This window comes from Periplaneta americana, chromosome 8 (assembly GCF_040183065.1).
Source record: "Periplaneta americana isolate PAMFEO1 chromosome 8, P.americana_PAMFEO1_priV1, whole genome shotgun sequence".
NCBI lineage: Eukaryota > Metazoa > Arthropoda > Insecta > Blattodea > Blattidae > Periplaneta > Periplaneta americana.
In genome coordinates this window covers 176,802,531-176,828,678 of record NC_091124.1, presented here as the reverse complement: position 1 = coordinate 176,828,678, position 26,148 = coordinate 176,802,531, and the positions used below count along the sequence as shown (strand labels likewise).

Here is a 26,148-nt window from a genome sequence, read left to right as displayed (position 1 = left end):
TTTCACCAAAATTTTAATTATATCTGTAAGTAACATGAAGTAACACAAGCAAAATTAAAACTAATAGATTATGCAAAATATGGTTGGCAGATATGCGGAGTCCTCAAAATGATTGGTATACTTTTAGGCATGTAATCTGGTCTACAAAATTTTGTTGCTTTCTTTGCGAATGGGATAGCCGAGCAAAGGATAACATTACAACATTGAGGATTGGCCCATGCGGAAAAAACTTAATTCCTGGAGAGAAGAGTGTTAAGAGTCACCCTTTAGTCGAGAAAGACAAGATTCTGTTACCACCGTTGCATTTAAAATGAGGGTTGATGAAACATTTTGTCAAGGCTTTGGATAAACATGGCCAAGGTTTTAGGCATTTGAGCGGAAAATTTCCTAAACTCAGTGATAGTAAGTTAAAAGAAGGTATATTTATTGGGCCACAAGTCCGTGAGATCATTCATGATGACAACTTTGTGGAATTGTTAACAAAAAAGAGAAATGTGCTTGGTTAGCTTTCAGACAAGTATGCTCTAATTTTCTTGATAATGTGAAAGCTGACAACTACAAGGAACTGATTAGGAACTTGTTGAAGTCTTATCAGCGTATGGGGTGCAATATGTCCTTGAAAATTCACTTTTTACACTCGCATTTAGACTTTTTCCTCCCTAACATGGGCGCGGTCAGTGACGAATGCGGTAAGAGATTTCACCAGGATATTTCTATCATAGAGAGAAGGTATGCAGGAAAATCGGTACAGAACATGTTAGCAGACTATTGTTGGAACCCCAAGGAAGACGTTTCTGGTGGAAGTTACAAACGGAAGAGTTCACGAAAAAAATTTTGAAAATGTGAGTAAAAATGTGCTTTTCCCTTTTTTTTTTTCTTGCATGAAATTTCTTCCTAGAGCAGTCCTATATTTTTTTTATTTCATATTCATTCACTTCAATATTTAAATTTTATTTCATGAGTAGGGACCAAATTTTTATGTAATTATTATACACTAGTGGCTTGTGCAGCAAATGCTGCAAACTAAGTTCATTAGACGTTCAGATAAACATTTTTAATATTTATTTTCAACTAGTAATTTGTAAATTTATTTTAATAATATTAGTGAAATCATGAGGTAGACTATTCCGCAGGGCTCATTACCCCCGGCTAATCTCTACTTACCTAGGATTACCGTAACAGTATGAAAACCCATATCCCACACTGATATTTAAACACACATAATGAGGCTACATTATGCTTTTAATAACATATGCGATATTTATCTTGCGTATTCAAATTTATATCACAGTCATCCATAAAAAACTGGCAATGTCGATTTATTCAAAGGGATATTACATTTAAATTTAGAAGAGTAAATAAACAAATTTGTTTTCAGATTCTAAAAAATCCAAAAAATTGAGTAAATAGCAAATGAAGATATAGGGACATCATTTTATTTTTACTAACATTTTTAATATTAACCTGGCTATATCTTTAGAGAACCGGAAACACCGTTTGCTAACCCCTTCCGCTACTTTATTTCGATGATACTGGCGTAAAATACAAACAAAATCACTTTAATAGGTATAGGAGGGTAGAAAAGTAGTTCATCCATTTACGTAAACTAGGAAATATCGCGATTTTGAGTTCGATATTTTTCAATAGGTTTTTGTTTAATCAAAATGCAGTACTGTATTAACAATAAGTGTTTTTACTCACGAACTGAGTTATCCATGCGAACGTATTCATTATGCAGTGTATATTATACTGTCTACAGCATATTGGCATACAATATAGAGAATGAAGTTAAATTGAAAAATAATCATAATATGGATATTTAAATACATTTTTGAAAATGTGTGTCCGTTCATTTCGATACAGGCTTCAGTTCTTTTGTGCATATTATCGCACTATAGACTATTGCACCTAATTCCAATTACCAGTTTCGTCCTTCGTACCAGTAACTCATATTGAAGTAATTATGTACCTACTCTATAAAAGAGTACCTTACGTACTGTAAATTCAATCTTCACTTCTGCCCGATCCGAAAAGATAAAATTACTCAGACATACTATCTACTGTCCGTCCAAGTGGTTATAGCGCAGGATCGTAGAAAGGGAGGAAATCACGTGACAGTTAATTACTTAACGAGGCCCTTTTGTTTAAGTTATTTTAAACAGTTGTATAATATTACGTAGACGTCCAATTCCTAACTGAAATTAATGTTTCAGAAACGAGCTAAGACAGCCAGGCTTTTACAGAGAGGCGAGCAGACGCGGGTGGGGGAAATCGGGATGCGACGTAGGCAAACGGACGACAGTACCTGTGCGAAAATATGATTCAATATTGAAAGCTCTTTCGTCACTGGAAAACACAAACATATTTCTGGAACGTACTATACTCACTAACTCAGTGCTGTTCACTATATGCGGCCTTGATTCTGTATGGAGGACGGTTGAACTTCATTAGTAGAAGGGGTGGGAGTGAGGTACATTCAAAAACTCAGGTACAATAAAAATTGAAGTAAAAATAAAATTATGTCCCTGTACAAAGATAACATCCACACTATAGACCAGGGATGTCTAAGCGTCTGAACCGAATGCCTTTTTTTGGCGTTGTTTTACGATGACGTATCAACATCTCAGGTTATTTAGCGTCTGAATGAAATGGTGATACTCAAGAACCCGCATAACATTTCCTTAAAAGCGATGTTTCTACTTTATCTTGCTAAAAAGTGAACCTTGTTGGATTTGTATTGCTTGTAGTATGAACACGTAATACAGGCACTTCGACATCCCTAATTAGACGAATGTAGGGACATGTAAGGAAAGAAATCGCGGGCGTTACGGAAATACGGGGAACATTTGTGTGTGGATAGCAATTTCGTCAGAAAGTTGTCGGGAATGGTGAATGCAGATGAATGTTATTTTAATAAATTGTATAACACAGCTCAGAACTAATCTAAACTAATAATAAATCTGTAGCCGAAATTTTTCTGGTAATTTTCGATTTTCCAAAAATAATTGGTCCTAACATATATAATTAACCACCCTGAAACCGAAAATCGCTTTTTTGAAATTTTTGTTTCTATGTCTGTCTGTCTGTCTGTCTGTCTGTATGTATGTTTGTTACCTTTTAAAGCGATAATGGCTGAACGGATTTCGATGAAAATTGGAATATAAATTAAGTTCGTTGTAATTTAGATTATAGGCTATATGGCATTCAAAATACATTATTTAAAAGGGGGGCATGGTTATAAGGGGGCCTGAATTAAATAAATCGGAATATCTCGCTTATTATTGATTTTTATGAAAAATGTTACATAACAAAATTTTTTTTAAAAATCATTTCCGATAAGTTTTATTCTTTGAAAAATTTTTATAGGACTCATATTTAATGAGATAAATGAGTTTTAAAATTAAAATAACTGCCATCTAAGGCCGTGTAATGAAATAAACAAATGACTTCGTCTATAAGGGGCCTTGGTCAACAACAATCGAAAGCTATGAATCATAGCCTACAGAAAATGTTTCTGTGTTTGTATGAAGCAATATCGGAAGCTAAATTAACCGATTTGTATAATTAATTACTATTTCACCATTGGAAAGTGTAGTTTCTCTGGATGGACATAATGCTATAATGTTATTACAGTAACTTCTGAGTGAATTGCGGACAGGTAAGATTAAAATAGCTTCTTATGCACAGAAAACTTGATAGGCTATTCTGTGTATTTGTTTCCTGTATTTCTTAAAATAATGTTTATCTCAGAGAATTAACGAACAACGAGAGTGTATTGATTTAGTATGCAGTAATAGTACGTTAGCTTAGCAATCCATTATTTTATAATCCAAATTTTAACTATGCTCAATTGAATCGAGTTAAAATACATAAAATACATATGCATTAAATACAATGCAAAAAAATTGGGTAATGAGCCAAGCAATTATGTTGCGCTGTTGTAAATTAAAATTTGTTCCTCCTGAGATTCAAGAGCCCCCATAACAAATTAAAAACTTGCTTATCTGTGTACATCCGTAATCAACACATTTTTTATATAATATAATATAATATAATATAATATAATATAATATAATATAATATAATATAATATAATATAATTTAAGTTATTTCAAGGGTTCAGAACCATAGTGGGCCAAGCGCCATTTACTGAATACGTAGAAAACAAGGGTTAAAATTAAGTTATTACCATAATTAAATGGAAACCTATAACAAGTAAAATAAATATACACATTAAATGTAAATGATGTCAATGTTCATTGAACTATGGATACATGTAATAAAAATTAAGAAACATGTTAAAGGAATTGTCATTGCACCAAATGAGTGCTCTCTGGACCAAAATTATTCCATTTTAATTATTTAAATATAATGTAAATTAAGTAACATATTAAACGATTTATCCTTCTATCAAACACGAATGTTCCCTGGATCAAACGTCCTATTTTAATTCTGTAATTACTTTATATTTATTTCTAACGGGTGCAGCGGAGCGCACGGGTGCGGCTAGTTATTAAATGAAAATATAGCCTAATACGTAGTGTGAATAATAATATTAATTAGAAGTATACAGGAACAATTACATGGGAGAATTTGGGTACGTGATAACGCAATCTCTGCCGGCCATGGAAACCACATTGTATCGCTTGTTGGCTGCAGAGAGCCAAACGAACGTCTTGTACTACGAAACAATGCCAGCTCATTCTTTGTCAACCGTCGCTTGGATACGAACGTTAGCTCTGACTAGTACTAATGATGAATTTGGAAACTTAAATCCATGCTGTATATACTGAAGGAAGAGGTACGCATAATTAAAAAAATGCAAAACAAAACGGATAGAAAGAGAGAGAAAAAGAGAGACGGTTGATGACGCATAATTAAAAAAAAATGCAAAACAAAACGGATAGAAAGAGAGAGAAAAGGAGAGACGGTTGATGACGCATAATTAAAAAATGCAAAACAAAACGGATAGAAAGAGAGAGAAAGAGAGAGACGGTTGATGACGCATAATTAAAAAAAATGCAAAACAAAACGGATAGAAAGAGAGAGAAAAGGAGAGACGGTTGATGACGCATAATTAAAAAATGCAAAACAAAACGGATAGAAAGAGAGAGAAAGAGAGAGACGGTTGATGACGCATAATTTAAAAAATTCAAAACAAAACGCATAGAAATAGAGACAAAAAGAGAGACGGTTGATGACGCACAATTAAAAAATGCAAAACAAAACGGATAGAAAGAGAGAGAAAAAGAGAGACGGTTGATAACGCATAATTTAAAAAATGCAAAACAAAACGGATAGAAAGAGAGAGAAAAAGAGAGACGGTTGATGACGCATAATTTAAAAAATGCAAAACAAAACGGATAGAAAGAGAGAGAAAAAGAGAGACGGTTGATGACGCATAATTTAAAAAATGCAAAACAAAACGGATAGAAAGAGAGAGAAAAAGAGAGACGGTTGATGACGCATAATTTAAAAAATGCAAAACAAAACGGATAGAAAGAGAGAGAAAAAGAGAGACGGTTGATGACGCATGATTAAAAAAATGCAAAACAAAACGGATAGAAAGAGAGAGAAAAAGAGAGACGGTTGCGGTATGATTAATAGAGAGACGAAGGCGGTACGATTAAGGAACAGAGGTAATAACAAAAAAGTGACAAATGAGGAAATACGATTAAGTGGAAGACGTAAATACATAAAGAGGAGACAAATGTGGAAATACGATTAAGAAGAAGAAGAGGTAATAATACAGAGACAGATGGCGAAAATACGATTAGATAGGCCTAGCAGTTCGAATGGGTGACCTACCTCGGCAGTTCGATTGAGTGACCTACCTCGGCAGTTCGATTGGGTGACCTACCTCGGCAGTTCGATTGGGTGACCTACCTCGGCAGTTCGATTGGGTGACCTACCTCGGCAGTTCGATTGGGTGACCTACCTCGGCAGTTCGATTGGGTGACCTACCTCGGCAGTTCGATTGTGTCACCACGGAAGTTCGATTGAGTGGCGTAGACAGTACAATTACGTGGCAGTACTATTGAGTGAAGTTGGCAGTACTATTGAGTGAAGTTGGCAGTACTATTGAGTGACGTCGGCAGTACTACTGAGTGAAGTTGGCAGTACTATTGAGTGACTTCGACAGTACTATCACGGGGCAGTACTATTGAGTGACGTCGGCAGTACTATTGAGTGAAGTTGGCAGTACTATTGAATGACGTCGACAGTACTATTGAGTTACGGGGCAGTACTATTGAGTGAAGGTGGCAGTACTATTGAATGACGTCGACAGTACTATTGAGTGAAGTTGGCAGTACTATTGAGTAAAGTTGGCAGTACTATTGAGTGAAGGCGGCAGTACTATTGAGTGACGGCGGCAGTACTATTGAGTGACGGCGGCAGTACTATTGAGTGACGGCGGCAGTACTATTGAGTGACGGCGGCAGTACTACTGAGTGACGGCGGCAGTACTACTGAGTGACGGCGGCAGTACTATTGAGTGACGGCGGCAGTACTATTGAGTGACGAGGCAGTACTATTGAATTATAGGGCAGTACTATTGAGTGACGAGGCACTACTATTGAGTGACGAGGCAGTACTATTGAGTGACAGCGGCAGTACTATTGAGTGACGGCGGCAGTACTATTGAGTGACGAGGCAGTACTATTGAGTGACGGCGGCAGTACTATTGAGTGACGGCGGCAGTACTATTGAGTGACGGCGGCAGTACTATTGAATGACGGCGGCAGTACTATTGAGTGACGTCGGCAGTACTATTGAGTGACGAGGCAGTACTATTGAGTGACGAGGCAGTACTATTGAGTGACGAGGCAGTACTATTGAGTGACGGCGGCAGTACTATTGAGTGACGAGGCAGTACTATTGAGTGACGAGGCAGTACTATTGAGTGACGGCGGCAGTACTATTGAGTGACGGCGGCAGTACTATTGAGTGACGGCGGCAGTACTATTGAGTGACGGCGGCAGTAGTATTGAGTGACGAGGCAGTACTATTGAGTGACGTCGGCAGTACTATTGAGTGACGGCGGCAGTACTACTGAGTGACGGCGGCAGTACTATTGAGTTACGGCGGCAGTACTATTGAGTGACGAAGCAGTACTATTGAGTGACGAAGCAGTACTATTGAGTGACGGCGACAGTACTATTGAGTGACGGCGGCAGTACTATTGAGTGACGGCGGCAGTACTATTGAGTGACGGCGGCAGTACTATTGAGTGACGAGGCAGTACTATTGAGTGACGAGGCAGTACTATTGAGTGACGGCGGCAGTACTATTGAGTGACGGCGGCAGTACTATTGAGTGACGAGGCAGTACTATTGAGTGACGAGGCAGTACTATTGAGGGACGGCGACAGTACTATTGAGTGACGTCGGCAGTAGTATTGAGTGACGAGGCAGTACTATTGAGTGACGTCGGCAGTACTATTGAGTGACGGCGGCAGTACTATTGAGTGACGTCGGCAGTACTATTGAGTGACGGCGGCAGTACTACTGAGTGACGAGGCAGTACTATTGAGTGACGAAGCAGTACTATTGAGTGACGAAGCAGTACTATTGAGTGACGGCGGCAGTACTATTGAGTGACGAGGCAGTACTATTGAGTGACGGCGGCAGTACTATTGAGTGACGGCGGCAGTACTATTGAGTGACGGCGGCAGTACTATTGAGTGACGTCGGCAGTACTATTGAGTGACGGCGGCAGTACTACTGAGTGACGAGGCAGTACTATTGAGTGACGAAGCAGTACTATTGAGTGACGAAGCAGTACTATTGAGTGACGGCGGCAGTACTATTGAGTGACGAGGCAGTACTATTGAGTGACGGCGGCAGTACTATTGAGTGACGGCGGCAGTACTATTGAGTGACGGCGGCAGTACTATTGAGTGACGGCGGCAGTACTATTGAGTGACGTCGGCAGTACTATTGAGTGACGAGGCAGTACTATTGAGTGACGAGGCAGTACTATTGAGTGACGGCGGCAGTACTATTGAGTGACGAGGCAGTACTATTGAGTGACGGCGGCAGTACTATTGAGTGACGGCGGCAGTACTATTGAGTGACGGCGGCAGTACTATTGAGTGACGAGGCAGTACTATTGAGTGACGAGGCAGTACTATTGAGTGACGGCGGCAGTACTATTGAGTGACGGCGGCAGTACTATTGAGTGACGTCGGCAGTACTATTGAGTGACGAGGCAGTACTATTGAGTGACGAGGCAGTACTATTGAGTGACGGCGGCAGTACTATTGAGTGACGGCGGCAGTACTATTGAGTGACGGCGGCAGTACTATTGAGTGACGGCGGCAGTACTATTGAGTGACGAGGCAGTACTATTGAGTGACGAGGCAGTACTATTGAGTGACGGCGGCAGTACTATTGAGTGACGGCGGCAGTACTATTGAGTGACGAGGCAGTACTATTGAGTGACGAGGCAGTACTATTGAGTGACGGCGGCAGTACTATTGAGTGACGTCGGCAGTAGTATTGAGTGACGAGGCAGTACTATTGAGTGACGTCGGCAGTACTATTGCGTGACGGCGGCAGTACTACTGAGTGACGGCGGCAGTACTATTGAGTTACGGCGGCAGTACTATTGAGTGACGTCGGCAGTACTATTGAGTGACGGCGGCAGTACTACTGAGTGACGAGGCAGTACTATTGAGTGACGAAGCAGTACTATTGAGTGACGAAGCAGTACTATTGAGTGACGGCGGCAGTACTATTGAGTGACGGCGGCAGTACTACTGAGTGACGAGGCAGTACTATTGAGTGACGAAGCAGTACTATTGAGTGACGAAGCAGTACTATTGAGTGACGAGGCAGTACTATTGAGTGACGGCGGCAGTACTATTGATTGACGGCGGCAGTATTATTGACGCCGGCAGTACTATTGAGTTACGGCGGCAGTACTATTGAGTGACGAGGCAGTACTATTGAGTTATGGCGGCAGTACTATTGAGTGACGGCGGCAGTACTATTGAGTGACGAGGCAGTACTATTGAGTGACGAGTCAGTACTATTGAGTGACGGCGGCAGTACTATTGAGTGACGGCGGCAGTACTATTGAGTGACGAGGCAGTACTATTGAGTGACGAGGCAGTACTATTGAGTGACGGCGACAGTACTATTGAGTGACGTCGGCAGTAGTATTGAGTGACGAGGCAGTACTATTGAGTTATGGCGGCAGTACTATTGAGTGACGAGGCAGTACTATTGAGTGACGAGGCAGTACTACTGAGCGACGAGGCAGTACTATTGAGCGACGAGGCAGTACTATTGAGTGACGACGGCAGTACTATTGAGTGACGGCGGCAGTACTATTGAGTGACGAGGCAGTACTATTGAGTGACGTCGGCAGTACTATTGAGTGATGGGGCAGTACTATTAATTGACGGCGGCAGTACGATTAAATAAGAGATGGTGACTTTAAGAAAGTGATAGATAAAATTGTATTGTAGTATTTTCTGTTGGCATATTTATTTATCTGCGTTGATATTATGTAAAATAATGTTCTGTATTGAAAATAGAAAATTTTTGTCTCATATTGACTGGTTGATTTGTGTTCAAGTTATTGTAGACTAGCCGTACCCCTGCGATCCGCTGCACTTATTAGACATAAATATAAAGTACTTACATAATTAAAGTAGAAAATTTGGTCCAGGAAACATTCGTGTTTGATAGAAGAATAAATCGTTTAATATACTACTTACTTTAAACTGTATTTAAATAATTAAAATGCAATCATTTTGGTCCAGAGACCACTCATTTGGCCCAAAGACAATTCGTTTAACATTTTTCTAAATTAATCTTGAATGCATCCTTTAATAAATCACTCCAAATTAATAGAGTTGATTGTTTATGGAGATCATTTTTATGTTAACCTTACTGTGCACCTTATTTTTTTTTATTGTGTGTTGTAGACGGCTTGTGTTCATGTAACTGATTATAGATTTTGATTAATGTTTTTGGTATTGGTAATTGAGGCGGTGATGAATAATGGCATGTATCTTTCCAATCCGGCACTTGCTTTTATGACTAAGGGAAATCATGAAAAAACCCAAGTCAGATTGATCGGCCACGGGGGTTGAACCCGGGACTCTCGAATGCGTGTCTCAAATGCTACCGCCTTAGCCAACTCGCTCGGTTGTATATCATTGTTTATGCAAATAAAAAAAATGAGGTACCCTACATAAATATTATTTTAAGAAACACAGGAAACGAATATGGGTATATTATGAACGCAGGAACGCCATTTCATGACACCTCTTAAAATAACTCAGCTCCAGTGATCTCTATGGTAAAATGAGTGTATAAAATTAGAGTATTTTATGTGGACCAAATAAAATTGCAATAATCAAGTTATACAATATTTCGACAGAATATCAAGTTTTCTGTGCATACAGATTTCTTTTCATCGTATCTCAGTCCTCATTTGTAGCATTACATCCATCTAGAGAAACCACAAATTTCAAATAGTGAAGGTTAATTAGCTTCTGAGATTACTTCATACAAACACACAAAATATTCTCTGTATATTAATATTGATAAACGTCAAGACCGCCTTTAATAGAAGGAGTCATTTGTTTTGATTTCATTGCAGCCATCGTCGTCAGTCCTATCAAAATTTTGCCTGGGAAATCATTTTTAAAAAAACTTTTGTTATGTAACATTTTTCACAAAAATCAATAATAAGCGAGATATTTCGGTTTGTTTAATTCAGGCCCCTTTATAACCCCCCTTTTAAATAAAGTATTTTGAATGCCATATAGCCTAAAATCTAAGTTACAACGAACTTAATTTATATTCTAATTTTCATCGAAATCCGTTCAGCGATTATAGCGTGAAAAGGTAACAAACATCCAAACAGACAGACATACAAACAAAAATTTCAAAAAAGCGATTTTCGGTTTCAGGATGATTAATTATAAGTTACATGTTAACACCAATTATTTTTGGAAAAGCGAAATTACCAGAAAAATTTCGCTTATAGATTTATTATTAGTATAGATGACGAATACCAGACATTCTGAAAGTTATTTGCTTCCATAATAATGACACATACTCCGTTACAATATTTTATTTTTATGCCAAATACTTTTTCTTGAATTTATACACCTTGAGGTTTTTAGATTGATCGCGAAAACGCAAGTAACAATGTTAGGACGATCAGTCGGTTTTTCGTGTGAGAGTAAAGCAATAGTAGCTATTTCAGGTCATTGCGGATTGTAGGTGAAAGTTAAAAAAATGTGAGGTTTTCTATGTTTTCGAACAATAGACATAGCATCTTGGTATAGCTGCTGCATGTTTCGTAAACTACTTTGAAATGTAGAGGGTAGAATCATTTTATCCTGCTAAGAGATCTTGCTGAAATGATCGGGAGACTACAAAACCTTGTAGGCCTCTTATTTTATCAGTAAGTAATACCTTTTGGTCTTTCCTTAGATACTCTAATTTTTGCGCTCTCTCGAGCCACTACTGAAGAAATACTGAAATATCTACACTACACTGCCATTAAGTATATGGAAAAAAACTCAACCCCACTTAATTAATAACTATATAAATATTTTATTTCTAAACCAGTATTATCTTACGTAAGTTTTATAGTTTTACTATATATACTAAATAGCCACCACTCAGTAAATTATAGAAATGAAGATCTAATTTAAGATATTCTCTACATCTACTTATATAACACCAAAACATTACACTTTCATATCAATATATAGCATTAATATGTATAATTAATGAAAAATAGTCACAACATGGCATTAACTATAATATTTTATTTCTAATGGTAATAATATCATCAAGCCACCTCAAGTTTTGTAATTCTTAATATCCAATACACAGCTGTACTCAGAAAATTACACACCACAGAATCAGACCTGTGAATTATTTTTAGTATGTCTTGAAGTTTTCAATAACCAATTTAATTTGAGCTCTAAATATGTCAGCATTCTTGCAGATCATGGCCTTCGTGTAATATTGTTTACTGTAGTGTGTGTTTTGTTTTATTCTTAAATACAATTAGTTACTGACGATAGATGGTTTTGGAAAATAGGAAAATTATATTGAAAAATTGACATTTCACTGAAAACTACTATTTTTCTGAAAAACTTTGGGTGCCAAGCTCTAAAATGAGGGATCATTTATTAAAATCCGTTCAGCCATCTTCCCGCAATTTCCATTACCATTTCAAATTATATATACAGACTAGTGGCTTGTGCAGCAAATGCTGCAAACTAAGTTCATTAGACGTTCAAATAAACATTTTTCAGATTTATTTTTAATGATGAATATCAAACATTCTGAAAGTTATTTGCTTCCATAATAATGAAACATACTCCCTCTGAATGGTTTTTTATGCCGAATACTTTTTCTTGAACCTATACACCTTCAGTTTTTTAGTTTGAACACGAAAACGTAAGTCACAATGTTAGGACGATCAGTTGGTTTTTCATGTGGGAGTAAAGCAGTAGCTATTTCGGATCATTGCGGATTATAGGTGAAAGTTAAAAAAAAAATGTCAGGTTTGCTATGCTTTCGAACAATAGACATAGCATCTTGGCATAGCTGCTGCATGTTTCGTAAACTGCTTTGAAATGTAGAGGGTAAAATCATTTTACCCTGAGAGCTCTTGCTGAAATGATCGGAAGATTATAAAATCTTGAAGGCGTCATACTTTATCAGTAAGTAATACCGTTTGGTCTTTCCTGAGGAACTCTAATTTTTGCGCTCTCTCGAGCCAATACTGAAGAGAATCACGCACCACCACACCGCCATTAAATATATGAAAAGGACCCAACCCCACTTGATTAATAACTACAAAAATATTTGAATTTTAATAATATTATTATCTTACGTAAATTTTATAGTTTTCAATAACATACACTATATAGCTGCCACTCAGTAAATTACATAAATCAAGATCTAATTTAAGATACTCTATACATCTACTTATACAGGGACATCATTTTATTTTTACTTCAATTTTTATTGTACCTGAGTTTTTGAATGTACTTCACTCCCACCCCTTCTACGAATGAAGTTCAACCGTCTTCCACACAGGTCCAAGTCATAGTAGCCTTACCATCACAGTACGTTCCAAAAATATGTTCGCGTTTTCCAATGACGAAAGAGCTTTCAATATTGCATCATTTTCGCAAAGGTACTGTCGTCCATTTGCCTACGTCGCATTCCGGTTTTCCCCACCAGCTTCTATTCGCCTCTCGGTAAAGGCTAGTGGCTGGGCTGTCTTAGCTCTTTTCTGGGAACATTAATTTCTGTTAGGAATTGGACATATACGTAATATTATACCCACACAACTGTTTAAAATAACTTAAATAACAGGCCTCGTTAAGTAATTAACTGTCACCTGATTTCCCTCCTTTCTACGATCCTGCGACATAATCACTTAGACGGACAGTAGATAGAATGTCTGAGTAATTTTATCTTTTCGGATCGAGCAGAAGTGAAGATTGAATTTACAGTACGTAAGGTACTCTTTTATAGAGTAGGCACAGAATTATTTCAACATGAGTTAGGCCTACTAGTACGAAGGACGAAACTGGTAATTGGAATTACATACATTAATCGAAATGAACCGCCACCATTTTGAAAAATGTGTTTAAATATCCATATTATGATTATTTTTCAATTTAACTTCATTCTCTATAGTGTACGCTAATGTGCTATAGACACTCTAATATACACTGCATAATGAATACGTCCGTACGGACAGCTCAGTTCGTGAGTAAAAACACTCATTGTTAATACTGTGCTGTATTCTGATTAAACAAAAACCTAATGAAAATTATCAAACTCAAAAGCTTGATATTTCATAGTTTACGTAAATGGATGAACTACTTTTCTTCCCTCCTATACCTAGTAGAGTGATTTGTTTGTATATTGCGCCATCGAACTCCAGTCATGGAAGGGGTTAGCAACCGTTGATTCAAAGGTATAGGCAGGTTAATATCAGAAATGTTAGTAAAAATAAAATGATGTCCCTCTATATCCCCAAAACGTTTCACTTTCATACCATCAATATAACATTAATAGTGTAATTAATGAAAAATAGTCACAGCATGGCATTAACTATAATATTTCATTTCTAATGGTAACAATGTTATCAAACCACCTCACGTGTTATAGTTTTTAATATCCAATACACAGCTGTACTAAAAAAATTACACACCACAGAATCAGACCTGTAAATTAATTTTAGTCTTGAAATTTTTAATAACCAATTTTAAGTGGAGCTCTAAATATGTCAGCATTCTTGCAGATCATGGCCTTCGTGTAATATTGTTTATTGTAGTGTGTGTTTTGTTTGATTCTGAAATGCAATTATTTAGTGACGACAGATAAATTTTAGAAAATAGGAAAATTATGTTGAAAAATTTGCATTTCACTCAAAACTACTATTTTTCTGAAAAACTTTGGGTTCCAAGCTTCAAAATGAGGGGTCGTTTATTACAATCCGTTCAGCCGTTTTCCCGTAATTTCCATTACCATTTCAACTTATATATATATAGATTATATTCCTTTCAACCTAACCGTATATAAACAACAAATCTTTGCGAATCTTCTAATTACCATCAATATATTAAAATAAGATACTACATATTTTTACATATTTGAACTACATTACATATTATGGCTTGGTATTACATAAATCTACATATTTAGGGGGTTGATTCATTTTTACTTCTCTAAAAGGAAAAAAGAGAAACTTCTGCTGGGGAAGTTTACAATTTGAAATACACAGATTTAAAAAGCCTTTTTACTTACCCAAGAAAAGATATATTTCGGGACGTAACATAACGTCCTTAGTTCCAGAAAGTAATAGAGGCACTCACCCCATACCGCCCACTGTAAATACGAATGAACAAAAGGCAACCTTTCTCATAATACAACTACCTTGTATTGTAAAAATCACTCAGAAAGTAGCGTTGTCTTCATGCGGTGGAGTAGGACGAGGACGACATGATTTGTCTCGAACTTCATTGTTCTGCACACGTCTTAACAAGCCGTTCCCATGCAATTTGCAACCTTACTCACCCTCTTCCTAATCCTTCCATGGAAAACCTGTGTCAAGTCTGACATGAGCCGCATGGTTAGGGGTTTTTATAGTATCTAAAGGGTGGGTACAAAGCTATCCCCTATAAGTACCTCAAATATACACATTATTTATGTAATTCATAATTCAGACATACATCCACTTTACACTAACTAATCCCCATTTCTGTTTGGTTGAGAGGCTTTCCCCTCTACTAACACTCTCTACCGGCAGTGAAGGGGAAGGTGCTACAGTCCGTCGTAAAAACGTTCGACTAATTGACTTACAACACAACGTGTCAAAATCTATAGTTCGAAAGTCTATACCAAGAAGTCAATTCTATTTTTATTACTGTCTATATCAATAATTTGCATATTAAAATATTTAATGAGTTCAATATACGACAGTTACTTGTAACGTAAGAAGAAATAAATACTAAAACAGGCGTACAACTGACATATTAAATTTAAGTATTTCGATCTTATTAAGCATAGGTCCAGTAGCAATGCGTTTCTACGTTCAGCTACACCAATTATAGTACTATGCAGTGAATTTAAGTGGAATTATGAATAATAACATTATAACACAAAGCCTGTATTATGACATGCATTATAATAAAATTAGAACTAGAAATATTTTTATAGACTTTCATAATCTGTTTTGTGCGGAAATCAAGAATTAATTTGAATTAACATACCTCTTTACGTTTTATCTTATCACTATTATCACTATTATCTTCATCACCGTTCACCGCAGCTAATATTTTGTCTAAAGTTGGCAGCTCTTGACGAAAAAAGAATTGGTGAACTTTAGATCTTATTGTTGATTTTGTGAATTCGTCGTATTTTTCTAATAGTGGAACAGTTTTGCGAAATTTCACCGGACTCTTTAATTTATTGTCATTCATCTTCGCCTCTCTTCTGATGCGATAAACACTTGCTTTTCCCACTCCCGTCAGTTTCCCCGTCATCTCAGCCACCTTTTCTAAACTGTAAGTTGGATTTTCAGCACATAACGTTTGAAATAAATTCAACACACATCTCTGCTGACCACTTCGCATTGGTTTACCTTTTTTATGTTTTATAACACTGCTGGAAGCCATAATGTTCGTTAAATAATTTACAAACTACGATAAAATACGGTCCTAATCCTAAATAAAAAAACTATGTACTTATATAAGAAATTAACACTACACTATGTACACTATTTCCTATACCGATATTCACAAAACACTACGAAATAAACTGTAAGGACGAAACAAATCAAAAACCACTCAGGGCGAAAGATAAATGTTTTCTCCACCGCTAGTTGCTGCACTGCGACATACACACCGGGACAATCTGCACTGTGTCGCTCCCCAACATTCAAACCAACATTCGTTAATTTTATTAGTAGCCAGTTGAAGATATTATAACAATGACACTAAAATATACTGAAACAAGTCATTGTAAAACATCTGCATGGCTGCATTTTATATCCCCTAGTGTACTTTAGTAAATATATTATTTTGTTCTGTGTACAGCGTAGGGGGTGCAGGTATAAGAAGTAACAGCTACTGATCGGTCGCTAACGGTATCTGAGGAATAGGGAGGGGGAAAAGAATGTCTTCGCGCCCTCTCAACTTGCAAGAAATGCCGTTTAGTAGGTATGTCCCCCATAATTCTCTTCACACAAAACAAAACGTCGCCATGTTCGGTGTGACATTGGCCTCAGCACCTCAGCTGTGATTTAATTTCAAACTTTCACTACAGATGCAAAAATAGTAATGTGTCAAGCGTGCGGTAAAAAATTTGGGTGTTCTATGAAATCACAACTGGAGAGTCTTACCTTTCCTATACCTGCCAGATATTGATATTAAATATTTTAATGATTTTACATATTTTGGTACATATTCAGTTTATTTTTCTTACATAAATATGTACATATTTCACACCTTGATATTACATAAAAATCCGGTCCCTATTCATGAGCAAAGAAAGAAAAATGATTTCAAATTTTGATGTAGTATTACAAAGGAAATTAAATTTCTATTGAAAACGAAAATGAAAATCCCGACAAAACGAGAGGAGATATAGCATTTTCAATTCCAGATTTGGATTCAGCGGGGTCGAATTATGACTAATCACCTATTTTCGTTCAAAGGAGGAAAAAAAGGTTAAATTTGTCTATCAGTACAAGAACCCTTGCTACTTGAGTCATAGCCTATTCAGGCAAGAAAACAAAAGCAGTCCATTGCAGCAGCAGCAGCAGCAGCAAAGTAGCGAAAGCTTACTGTACAGAAGCAACAACAAGAAGGTAACACTTCGTAACAAATTTTAACTTTATTTTTTTACACTGGGCATGTGATATATGTTTTCTATATAATTTGAGCCTCCTGAATACAAATATGACAATAAAAACAGTTATTGCTTGCGGTTTTTGGGAAAATTTCGAATTTATATCTACTCAAAATACTTACTTACTTACTTACTGGCTTTTAAGGAACCCGGAGGTTCCTTGCCGCTATCACATAAGCCCGCCATCGGTCCCTATCCTGAGCAAGATTAATCCAGTCTCTATCATCATATCCCACCTCCCTCAAATCCATTTTAATATTATCTTCCCATCTACGTCTCGGCCTCCCCAAAGGTCTTTTCTCCTCTGACCTCCCAACTAACACTCTATATGCATTTCTGGATTCGCCCATACGTGCAACATGCCCTGCCCATCTCAAACGTCTGGATTTAATGTTCCTAATTATGTCAGGTGAAGGATACAATGCGTGCAGCTCTGCGTTGTGTAACTTTCTCCATTCTCCTGTAACTTCATCCCTTTTAGCCCCAAATATTTTCCTAAGAACCTTATTCTCAAAAACCCTCAATCTCTGTTCCTCTCTCAAAGTGAGAGTCCAAGTTTCACAGCCATACAGAACAACTGGTAATATAACTGTTTTATAAATTCTAACTTTCAGATTAGGTTTCGTAACAAGCTGTTTTTTTACGGTGATGGTTGTTAGCCCTTCGCCCAACCCCCAAGCCCAACCAACTCAAAATAGTGCTTTATATAATGACAATAAGGTTAAATATTCACTCTTCAGAAGATTACAGCTTTCTTTCTTTGCATTTCTTTTATACTGGGCATCAGGTAAATCACGAGATAAAGTTCAACAATAGTCTGCTAGCATATTGGTACTCCACTGTCCTTGATATCTTTCTTCCATAGTTGAAATTTCTTGATGAAAGCGTTCACCATGTTCATCACTGAAATCGTCACAATTCTCGGGAAAAAGTCAAGATGAGCGAAGGAAGTGAATTTTCAGTGACATTTTACAACCCACAGTTTCATAAGCTAACAGTAAATTTTTCACAAGTTCTTCATAGTTCTCACTTCTACGATTACCCAGAATAGTAATATGCGTTACAAAAGCGGTATGTTGAAGTCTTCATGTTCGAGGAAAAGATTGAAAAAGCGAAACGTGGTTGAGCTTTTTTAATTTCCGAGAATTGAAAGAAAACATACCGCTCGTGTATCGTACATTATTCTGTGCGAAGATCGTTTATTACATACCTGAAAGAGGAATTTCTAATTAGTTGCAATGAAATCTCCATCTTGGTTTTTGTTCAATGACGGCAAATTTGCAAAACAAAAATATCTATCTTCAACATTGTTGCTTTAAAATGTTTTCTGTGTTTACTATACTCCAGCAGGCCGTGATATACGTCTGTCTTTTTTCCCCCCAGTCTATAAATGCGAACTTAAAACAAACGGTAAGGCTATATAATGATTTAGAGTTTACTTAATTTTTGGAAATATTTAAAAACAATAATTAATAGTGAAATTTAGGTGAAATTGCAGTGGTAAGTTTCCAGTTTATAATTATTACTATATTAAACGTCTCTAAAAATAATATGTTAAAAGCCTAAAGCAGTAAAATCAATATGTCACTTAAGCGGTAAGAAGAGGGAAATTGTTATGTGTGTTAGGTTGGGAATACTGAATGTGGAATTTTAGACTTTCCGCGGATTGGTTTTGTGCGGAAACCAAGCAAATACGCACGATCTCGCACAAAATTTAATACAACTTCCTTGAATGCAATCCAGGCGGCTTTGTTTTCCTTCCAACAAAGATTCGAAGTGATTATCCTTCATTATTTCTCTAATATGTAGTCCATTGAAAACTCCCTCTTTTATTTTCGAGTGGCTGATAGCAGGAAATGTTTCCTGGATATATGTTTAAATGCTTCAGATTTATGATTCATCCCTTTAACAAAATCCTTCATTAATCCTAACTTAATGTGTGAAGGGGGTAAAATTACTTTACTTTGAGGTACTGTATTAGTAATATACGTTACAAGAGCGGTATGTTGACGTTTTCATGGTCGAGGAAAAGATTGAAAATGCGAAACGTAGTTGAGCTTTTTTAATTTCCGAGAACATGAAAACAAAAATACCGCCCGTGTATCGTACATTATTTTGTGCGAAGATCGTTTATTAAATACCTGAAAGACGAATTTCTAATTAGTTGCAATAAAATCTCCATGTTGGTTTCTGTTTAATGACGGCAACTTCGGAAAACCAAAATATCTTTCTTCAACATTGTTGCTATAAAATTTTTTCTCCGTTTACTATACTGCAGCAGGCCGTGATATACGTTTGTCTTTTTTTTCCCCCATTCTATAAATGCGAACTTAAAACAAACGGTAAGGTTATGTAATGATTTATTTTTCATTTTAATATTTTAACAATATTATTTATATAACATATTGCAGTAACAATATCGGCATCTGGAAGCGTGTTGATTTTTTCACGGCTTCCTTAATGTTACTTGTATCAGGAATTCAATAAGTTTCGTGGAGTAGTAGACTTTACTTAATTTTTGCAAATATTTAAAAACAATAATTAACATTGCAATTTAGGTGAAATTGCAGTGGTAAGTTTCCAATTTATAATTATTACTATGTTAAACGTCTCTAAAAATAATACGTTAAAAGCCTAAAGCAGTAAAATGAATGTCGCGCTTAAGCGGTAAGAAGAGGGAAATTGTTATGTGTGTTACGTTGGGAATACTGAATGTGGTATTTCACACTTGCCGCGTATTGGTTCTGTGCGGAAAACAAGCAAATACGCACGATCTGGCACAAAATATTTTTCTTCCCTGGCACTAGTGATTGTCGTTTTATTTTATAATGCTTATCTCGAGCGGGACTGTCCCATTCGCAAAGAAAGCAGCAAAATTTTGTGTAGCCTAATTGCATTCCAAGAAACAATGCTAGAACCTTCAAATCCGCACATATAAACCATTCGTAATTTGAATATTATCATTAAAGCACACTTTTAAAAAATACACGTCTTACACAGAATACTAACACCACGGAAATTTCCTGCTAAACTGAAGCGATTTCATATAGGCCTAGTGAATCTGTTTCTCCCCCTCCAAATGTAACCGAAAAGGGCAATAAAACAATTTCCGCTTCTAAAAGTCGTTTTGACAAGGTGGTCTATTGCAAAATATAAACTACAGTAATGTAATTAAAACTCACAGTGAAAGAAATACATATCTCAAGCAAAATAAGGTAAACTCAAGCGAATAGGGATATTTTATGCGAAGTTTTACCGTTAGATGTCAGGAGCGTTCCATGCGGAGCAACATCATATTATGTCATATGCTACAGTTGATTACGTTTTTCCGCTTGTTGGTTTTCTGTGCGTGTCAAAATTATATTTACAACTAGTGGCTTGTGCAGCAAATGCTGCTGCAAACTAAGATCGTTAGACGTTAAAATAAAAATTTTTCAGATTTATTTTCAATGAAGAATACTTGTCTTTTTAATAGTTATTTGCTTCCATAATAATGAAACATGCTCCCTCTGAATGGATTTTTTTTAGGACAAATACTTTTTCTTGAACCTATCCAACTTCAGTTTTTGAGTTTCAACGCGAAAACGCAAGTATCAATGTCAGGACGATAGCAGTAGCTATTTCAGGTCATTGTGGATTGTAGGCGAAAGTTAAAAAAATGTCAGGTTTGCTAAGCTTTCGAACAATAGCATTTTCGTATAGCTGCTGCATATAAAACTTGAAATGTAGAGCGTAAAATCATTTTATCCTACTAAGAGATCTTGCTGAAATAATCTGGAGACTACAAAATTTTCTAGGCCTCTTATTTTATCAGTAAGTAATACCTTTTGATCTTTCCTTAGGAACTGTAATTTTTGCGCTCTCTCGAGCCAATACTGAAGACAATGACACATATCAATATCTACACTACACCGCGATTAAGTATATGAAAAAGACCCAACCCCACTGGGCTAATAAGTATAAAAATATTTGATTTTTAATAACAATATTATTATCTTACTTCAGTTTTGTAGTTATATATAGCAGCCACTCAGTAAATTACAGAAATGAAGATCTAAATTAAGATATTCTCTACATTTACTTACATAACCTCAAAACGTTTCACTTTCATGTCATCAATATAGCATCAATATTATGTACAATTAATGAAAAATAGATGCATCATGATATTAACTATAATAATATTTAATTTCTAATGATAATAATGTCATCAAACACCTCAAGTTTCGTAGATTTGAATATTCAATACACAGCTGTACTCAGAAAATTATACACTGCAGAATCAATTTTTAATAACAAATTGAATTGAGCTCTAAATATGTCGGCAATCCTGCAGGTCATGGCCTTCGTGTAATAGCCTATTGTTTATTGTAGTGTGTGTTTTGTTCTGAAAGTCAGTCAAGTCGACCGTGATTCGATAAAATTAGTTCTCAAAACTGACAACAGATGGATTTTGGAAAATAGGAAAATTGTGTAGGAAAATTGACATTTCACTGAAAACTACTACTTTTCCGAAAAACTTTGGGTTCCAAGCTTCAAAATGAGGGGCCATTTATTAAAATCCGTTCAGCCGTTTTCCCGTAATTTCCATTACCAGTTCAAATTATATACATAGATTATTTTGTATAACCTAGTATAATTTAATATAATTCAATATTTTCTTACCTCATAATTTAATTTAATTTACAATAAATAATAAAACAAACCTGTATAATATTGAGCGATTCCCCGAGATGGGTGGGGAAATCTGTAGTATGCAGAATATAGATACGAGTAAATTAAATGTTCATGAACCTAAACGAGAACTTTGAGAACGAGGTGCACGAATGAAAAATAGGAACTATGTCCAAGGTGAATATTGCCCTCTTTAATCATCAGTATTTAAGAACCGTACGCTAAAAACAGGATATGCAGCCACCAATGTGTTTTTTTTATAGGGAAGGGACTATCGAGATTGAATTTCTTGTATTTTTGCTGTACTTGCAGAAAGATCAAATGCAATTCTTAATAGGATGATATAATATGATCGCAATAGTATCACGATTAGTCGTGCTTTTTGTAGGTTAAGGACATGTAGTTTTGAATACTATGTGGGATGATTTTGAAAGTTTGAAGTCAAAACATGGTTTTAATAATTAGGGTACAGTACTTTAAAAACATTATTCACGAAATGGGTTCCACTACGGATCGTCCTGGATAATGAACATCCCAGTTTATCGAGAGTTTACTGCAGGCGTAAACTTCGGAGACTCCTACAACTACTGCATATAATCTAAGCTAACATAGCTTGCTGTCGAGGTTGCATATGTTTTTATTAATTTTTCTTTTTCCTCTTCCAAAATGAAACTGTAGTCAACAATTCCTTACTTGAAGTAGTAACTTTTATTTAATAGCTAGCACTTTCGAGGCGCAATTTAATTACTTATATTTTCTAATGTTTAAAGCATACATTCAGAATATTTTGGGACCTGATTGAAGACAAAAAGCTTTCCCTGATTTTTACATATAGGAACATAACAAAAATTTGCCATTTTTAGTTGCTTTTAAGAGTATTTAATATACTAATACACTATGTATGTCCTCAATGTTTATATACCGAAAAACAAATGCACACGCAAAGCACATCCCTCAAAGTACACGTGCGCTATCTGTTGGTGCTAGTTCAGGATATCCCTATTCATACCGCGAACCTGTTTCCCCCCTCCAAATAGACTCGTAAAAGGGCAATAAAATAATTTCCGTTTCTACAAGTGCTTCTAACATGGTGGTCTACTTATACTAATATTGTTTTCACATAATGGGTCTCACATTTGTAAAACAAAGCAGTTACAAAATGCGGTGATTTTTTAAAAATATAATGCATATAAACTGAATTACATTGTGCATCTCGTAAACCCGAACTGATATTTTCCTAGTACTCGGTACTCGTTACATAGACCATTCTTACACTAAACCTGGAGTAATTTAAGCTTATTAATCAAATAAATGATTCTACTTAGGTACTGTTTTTTTATATGCTCAGTGATCATTGCTCACCTGTATGTAATTTCTATTTTATACATATTTCATTGTTATTTTTCATCCCAAGATCATTAAGAACTATGAATATTACTTAATATCTCCTATCTTTCTTCAAATAGTGTTTATATGCCATATTAAATTTCACTTGTTTTCATAAGTTAACAATGATGCACATTGGGAGCAACATATAAGAAATTATTTTCCTACACAATGTACGCTATATTCACATTGTTTTGAAATGATTAATGGAAGATGGTTTGCTTATTGTTTATTACACGTATGTAATGTCTATTCCATACGTTTTTTTTCTATCCCACGATCATTAAGAATGGTGAATATTATTCATGCTTGTTTCCTGTATTTCTTAAAATAATGTTAGTTTTTATTTGTCGTTATTTACGTAAAAATGATGCGCCAAAAAATAAAAAGTAATAATTTCGTACTCACTCCACATCCTATATATTCACATTTGTTTTTCAGTGATTTATTAAAGAATGTACCGGCACCTTCAACTCAAATGTGATGGATCGGTTAATTATTATAAATTAATTGCTCGAAAGTTTCGGGGCCAAGTCCCCAACAAGGGTTTTTAGGGGGCGGAGCCCCCTAAAACAAGAAAGAACACATTATAAAATGTAACTCGTACCTTCAACCCAAAGGTGATGGACCGGTAATTACTATAAATTAATTGCACGAAGGTTTGGGGGCCAAGTCCCCAATAGAGGTTTTTAGGGGGCCCTAAAACAAGAAAGAATACATTATAAAATATAACTCGTACCTTCAACCCAAATGTGATGGGCCGATTAATTACTATAAATTAATTGCATGAGGGTTTGGGGACCAAGTCCCCAACAGGGGTTTTTAGGGGACGGAGCCCCCTAAAGCAAGAATGAACACCATAAAATATAACTCGTACCTTCAATCCAAAGGTGATAATATAACAATATAATTATGTTGTACGTAGCAAGATCGATTATTCAATTGATGGGATATTTTATGAGGTTGTCACGACTGAGATATCTATTGTCAATTGCTTTTATTTGTAAGAAGGCCTTGACTGACGGGTATATAAGGACTGGCGCTCTTACGGGTGGAGGTCGGGATTTGGAATGGCCCACAAGCAACAAGTTATCTATACTAATAATAAATCTGTAGCCAAATTTTTTTTGGTAATTTTCGATTTTCCAAAAATAATTGGTGTTAACATGCATAATTAACCATCTTGAAACCGAAAATCGCTTTTTTGAAATTTTTGTTTGTATGTCTCTATGTCTGGATGTCTGTCTGGATGTCTGACTGGATGTCTGTCTGGATGTCTGTCTGGATGTTTGTTACCTTTTCACGCGATAATGGCTGAACCGATTTAAATGAAAATTGGAATATAAATTAAGTTCGTTGTAACTTAGATTTTAGGCTATATGGCATTCAAAATACTTTATTTGAAAGGGGGTTATAAGGGGGCCTGAATTAAATAAATCGAAATATCTCGCTTATTATTGATTTTCATGAAAAATATTACATAACAAAAGTTTCTTTAAAAATAATTTCCGATAAGTTTTACCCTATACAAAATTTTGATAGGACTGATATTTAATGAGATAAATGAGTTTTAAAATTACAATAACAACGCCATCTAAGGCGCTGTACTGAAATAAAAACAAATGACTTGGTCTATAAGGGGCCTTGGACAACAACAATCTAAAGCTATTAAACATAGACTAAGAGAATGTTTCTGTGTTTGCATGAAGTAATATCGGAAGCTAATTAATTGTTTAATTATTATTTCACCATTGGAAAGTGTAGTTTCTCTAGATGGACATAATTCTACAATGTTAGTACAGTAACTTCTGAAACATATAGCAAGTAATATAGAGTATACACATTAAAACTAAATGATATGTCAATCTTCATTAAACTATGGTTGCATGTAATAACAATTAAGAAACATGTCAAAGGAATTGTCATTGCATTTAAATGATTGCTCTCTGGACCAAAATGATCGCATTTTAATAAAAAAAACAATTTAAATTAAGTAACATATTAAACGATTTATCCTTCTATAAATACGAATGTTCCCTGGATCAAACGCCATATGTAATTATGTAATTACTTTATATTTATTTCTCACAGGTATGTGTGTATTATAATATAATAAACTTATTAATTAAAAACACAATTTATAATAAAACTAATAATTAATACTAACAATAATTAATAATAATAATAATAATAATAATAATAATAATAATAATAATAATAATAATAATAACAGGGAATATCCTAAATTAAATGAAACGATTACTTAAAATAACATTTGAAATAAATCTAATTTGTATCTTAAAACTAAAATCGAACTAAAACCCACGAGTATGATATATTCATATCTGCACAAGTACCTTTCAAATTACACTCATTTCGCTGTCAACTCACTCACTGCAATGGAACTACGACACATTTCACTGATTCTATCCTGATTTCACTAACACTTCAAAAACATTTCACTGTTCAAATACTATGCACTGCCACTATAAACTATAAAGCTTCACTGACAGGAACACGTTTCACTTACACAGCACACTTCACTGACACGACATACTTCTTCACTGATACAACACACTTCACTGACACAACATAATTCTTCACTGATACAACACTTCAATAACAACATATCATTTACACCCTTTAAATACTGTGTATAATTATCGTCTATTAG

The 26,148-nt window shown here is 35.6% G+C and overlaps 1 protein-coding gene across 1 annotated transcript in view; it reads left to right on the top strand.

Annotated features, from left to right (window-relative positions):
• LOC138705267 (cytochrome P450 6j1-like) overlaps positions 1–26,148 on the top strand; it is an 80,652-nt gene that overhangs the window by 10,686 nt on the left and 43,818 nt on the right. The gene's annotated exons all lie outside the window — the stretch shown is intronic.